This window comes from Triturus cristatus, chromosome 1_1 (genome assembly GCF_964204655.1).
Source record: "Triturus cristatus chromosome 1_1, aTriCri1.1, whole genome shotgun sequence".
Taxonomy (NCBI): Eukaryota; Metazoa; Chordata; class Amphibia; order Caudata; family Salamandridae; genus Triturus; species Triturus cristatus.
Genome location: NC_140579.1, coordinates 762,032,313 through 762,037,760, shown reverse-complemented (window position 1 = coordinate 762,037,760; position 5,448 = coordinate 762,032,313).

The window sequence follows — 5,448 nt, the reverse complement described above, 5'->3', positions numbered from 1 at the left end:
GTATTCCTTATTTGTTCCATCTTTTATTTGAAAGCGACTTGTCTGCACTGTCTTATGCAGTAAATCACATTTTAAAAAGTGGAGTACATTTACAAAATGTGTCTGCTAAGGATTTTATGGAGAAAGTGCAGCACCGAGATGATCATTTGGAAACACAACTGATCAATCTGATGGCTTGTCAGCGTGGGACAAATGAATATTGGTACCGACGCCATGGTGAACTAAAATGCATGTTACGGAATTTAGGAACACCAACATGGTTCCTTACCCTAAGCTGTGCCGAGTACGCTTGGGATGATTTACTGGATTTTCTACGAGAGGCAAATTCAAACATTAAAAACATCGAATACAAGACAGCAGGAGAACTGTGCTCATTGGATCCGGTTAATGTTTGCAGATATTTCAATCATAGATTTGAGGCTATGATGTCCTTCATCTGCAATAAAAAAAATCCACCTCTTGGAGAAGTCGTGGATTTCTTTTGGAGAAAAGAGTACCAGGCAAGAGGTGCTCCTCATATTCATATGCTGTTGTGGATCAAGGATGCCCCAAAGTTTGGAACAGATACTGATGAAGCAGTGTTATCTTACATTGAAGAATATGCAACATGTGCTATACCAAAAAGCACAGAAGAGAAAAAGTTAAAGGAGCAAGTTTTACGTTTCCAAAGTCATCGGTGTGGAAAATACTGTCGACGGAAATACAAGAGCAAAGAAAAATACTACACTAAATGTCGATTTGGATTTCCTAGACCTGTTCTTTCAAATGGAAGAGTAAACAGTTTTATGTCAGCTGTGAGACATACTATCACAAGAAAATCACCAAAGAATACCTACAACCTTAAAAGAAAAGAAGAATCAAAAAATATAAATGACTACAACCCAGTCATTTTATCCATGTGGAACGCTAACATGGATATACAGTATGTTGCTGACAATTCCATTGCTGTTGCTCGATATGTAACGTCTTACATTACGAAATCAGAAAAAACAGAATTGAAGGAAATGTGGGAAGAGATTTCTCACGAGAAGACTGTCAGTAAGAAGCTGTACAGTTTCAGTTTGAAGATGTTATCGCATCGAGAAATTGGATCCTACGAATGTTCAGATAGGTTATCTTCTGCAAGTCTCTACTCGAAGTCAAGAAGAATAATTTGGGCAAGTTTAGGCCTTGCAGCAATGAGAAATCGGGTACTGCAATCTGTAGGAGAAATTGAATATTTGGCCGAGAATGACCCAGAAAGTACAGATATTTTGAAATCAAACATGTTGGACACTTATTATCCCAAGAGAAGTCATCATCTGGAGAACATGTGTCTCTATGAAGTGTTGCAGAACTACATTTATTCACGGAAAGCTGCAGAAGACATCAACAATGGAAAATATAAAGTCGTTGGTGAAGAAGGATGTTTGGTGAAGCAAACAAAAGGAAGTTTGATAAATCACCGGAAGCTGAGTTGTGACACTACTGACAAGAAGGAATTTTACTACTTGGCTCTTTTACAGTTGTTTAAACCATGGCGTACAGAGGATGAACTACTGGGAGAATTTCAAAGCTATGAAGATTCTTTTAATGCTTGCAAAGACAGCATACAATGCAGTACATTCTCAACTTATCTGCAAATGTTAAATGAAGAAATTGAACAGGAAACTACAATTGCAGCAGAAATAGCTAGAGACAGTTCTCAGGACAGCCAAAGTTCAGGAACACTCAGTCAAGATCCCCTAGGACAACCAATCGTTGAAAATGAAGCATCAATAGCCATGAATGAAGTGGAAACGGCTATGAATCAAGCTCAAGAAGAATTTATAGACTTAGAAAATTTGGAAAGACAACTGAATCAAGAGCAGCAACAAATTTATGAAGAGATCAAAAACAAAATTGATCACGGATTTCTACATGAAAAAAAAGAGTGCTCATGCACATCATTTCATCCAATCAGGATGTATGTAAGCGGACAAGCTGGAACTGGAAAAAGTTTCCTAATAAAAGTCATCCGAAGCTACCTAAAGCAAAAAACGGATTCTACTTTGTCTTGTGTGGTTACTGCTCCAACTGGGTTAGCAGCATATAACATAAAAGGAATCACTTTACATCGTTTGCTAATGTTACCAGTGGAGCATGAGAACAAAATACAATTCAACAAGCTAACTGGAGAAGCATCCTTGGAAGTTTCAAGAGTATTGAAGAAGATGCAAGTTCTCATTATTGATGAGGTGAGCATGGTATCAAACTTAATGCTTGCCTTTGTGCATTTAAGAATGCAGCAAATTTTGAAGACAGACTATGACATGTTATTTGGTGGAAAACACGTCATAGTTTTTGGAGATCTTTTGCAACTTACTCCAGTTAAAGGACAACCAGTGTTTAGTACTGTCACACATGAAGACACAAAGAAGTCATTGGGAAGCATCGGAAATACAAATATTTGGTCCTTCTTTGAGTACAAGGAACTTACTACTAATATGAGGCAAGCAAGCGATGAAGAATATGGAAGTATTCTGAAGGATATCAGAATTGGACTACTCACAGAAGTTGGCAAAAAAGCATTACAGAGTCGGCTGCTACATAATTTATTTCCAAAGGAAGAAATAGTTGCAGAGAAGATATACAAGAACATTGCAGAAAACAAAAGTGTCATCTGCTTAATGCCAACTCTACGTGAATGCTCAATATTCAATGAGGAGCTTTTGAAATTGGAAAAGGAAGAGATCAGGAAATTGGAAGCAGTGGACAAAATTGAGGATGGAAGAATTACTGTCACAGTAACAGGCAAACTGAAAAATAAATTGGACTCACTAGAGAAGAACATCTCCAAAACAGCTGGATTAGAAAAAAATCTATATGTTTGCATGAACTGTAGAGTATTTTTAAGGAGAAATTTGGATGTTGAAAAAGGTTTAGTTAATGGAGCTATGGGAAGAGTTGTGGGTTTTATTAATTATCAGAAAAAAGATGGAATTGAATGTTTAAAAATAAAATTTGATCAGATAGATGAAGTTAAAGACATTTGTCGTTGTACAGTTTGTTTCATGCTTGTGAAAGACTTATATGTACGTAGGAAGCAGTTTCCGTTTTCTCTAGCATATGCTGTAACTATTCACAAGTCTCAAGGATTGACTGTAGATTGTGCATTTGTGAACATTGGTTCAACTGTGTTCAAAGAAGGTATGGCATATGTTGCTTTGTCACGAGTGAAAACATTATCAGGTTTATTCATGATAGACTTTGATGACTCAAAAGTTAGTGCTGATACAAACTGTGTAAAGGAGTATAATAGATTAAGAAGAAGCTATGATCCTCATTTAGGTCAGTATCCTGTGTTAGAGAAACGTGTAGTTTCTCGTAAAAGAAAAAATGACAATATCTGTAATGAAGATGTAGAGAAGAGGAAAAAAAGAGGAGTGATGTAATTGCAAGCAAAAAGAAAAAGGAAATGAAGAACAGGTTGTAGGATGTCATTTTGAAAATAGCTCTGGTGTCAACTGCTACGCAAATGTAGTGCTGAATGTTGCATTTTATCTGGAAAGTTTGCAAGAGCAGATAATAGTAAATCAGGGAAAAAGATTCTGTTCAGAGCTGAGTCTCCTTTTTCTTAAGCTGAGTAAAGATAAAACTCAAATAGAAAGTGCTACTGAAATTAGAAAACTTTTAGATATATGTTCAGGACGAACACAGTTTTCTCAAAATGAACAGCAAGATGCACACGAATTTTTGATGTATTTTCTTCAGGTAGTGGAAGAAGAAGGAGTTCCCATTGACATTTTTTTTGGTCTCTCTTATAAATGGGAACATAGTTGTGATAATTGTTATAATATATGTGGTTCTAATGTTGATAATGAAAGGTTTATTTATTTGACATTGCCAGAAAGTAAAACAGTTACTTTTGCAAAATTAGTTAAAGATGCTAATCATAGCATGAAATATGGTGAGTGTAAATCTGACATGTTTTCAACATTAATTTTAAAGGAATACGGACAGTATGTAATTTTAATGATGCAACGATGTAGAGCTGATGGTTCAAAATTGGATACTTTAATAAAGAAGTTTACAGGACAGCAATTATCAATTTCAGGAAAAACTTTTGTAACTGTTGCAATAATTTTCCATGATGGACCTACTGTTACTTCTGGACATTACACAGTTTATCTTAAATGTGAAAAAGGCTGGACACTGTGTAATGATTCCCAATTGATTTTCAAACAACGTTTGCCTTTTGATTTAGCAAATTCCTATCTAATCTTCCTGAAACCTAAATTTTAGACAGATTTGGCAAGATCTGGACAAAATAATTTTACCATTTTACTGCATTACCATTACAATTTTGTAGAAAAATGATTTTTTTAATTATCATTTGGCCTAATGGAAAGATAACCAATTGTAATGTGGACTTTTTTAATTTTTAATGAAACTTTGAAAAACCAATAATTTAGAGATAATCGGTAACATCTGCACAATTTAAATTTTGGAATGTTATTGGACTGCCATTGGAATTTTTTTCAAAAATGATTTAAAAAATTACTATTTGGCCATGCGGAAAAGTAACCAATTCTATTGTGGACTTAATAAATTATTCCAAAAATTTTCGTGAACCAAAATGTAACAGAGAATCAGTGAGATCTGGACAAATTAAACTTTAGAATTTTATTTGATTACTGTTGGAAATTTATTCCAAACAAAATTTTAAAATTACTATTTGCCCTAAAGGAAATGGAATCAGATGTATTGTGGAGTTATTTGAGATATAATATTGTGATTATACTTCTGAAACAAACATATCAGACGGTATTTTAAAGAAATAACTATTGGTATTAGATGATATTTTTTTAGAATATTATGCATTTCTATAATGTTAAGTTTAAGTAAAAAGAGATTCTGGGCTTTTTTATTACAATCTTTGTGATTGTTATTTTTTTTTGCCCGCTGTAAAATGATGAATGCAATTGCTTTCACAATTTATAGTGAAATGCAATATATTCTGAAAACAGCAAAAATAAGGCAAAAATATTTTTTGGAAAAAAATGTAAATATGTGTACTGTATTATAAAATGTTTTAAAAATATTAATACTTTTTTCTTTTTTTTCAGATTCATATAGAAAATTTTTGAAAACTAGAACCATTTTTAAAGCTATTTTTTTTAAAAACAAATGAATAAATATTTTTTTGAGTGAGTATGGTAAGTCAATAATAATAATTGTAGTCTCTCAAGGACCTTGTAATGTGATAATTGATTTTTAGTGTTTTTTTTTTTAAAATAAAAAAAAAGTACGCACACCGTACGCGTACGGTAAAAAAAAAAAAAAAAAAAGTTTTTAAAAACCTATATAAAAAATAGATGAAAGGTAAGGTTGGCTCTTAAAAGAGCCGTTGTGTTCATGCAGGGACAGAGGAAAGAAAGATTGGGAATATTAGACGGTACGACAAGTGTGCTGATCTATTTTACTGTT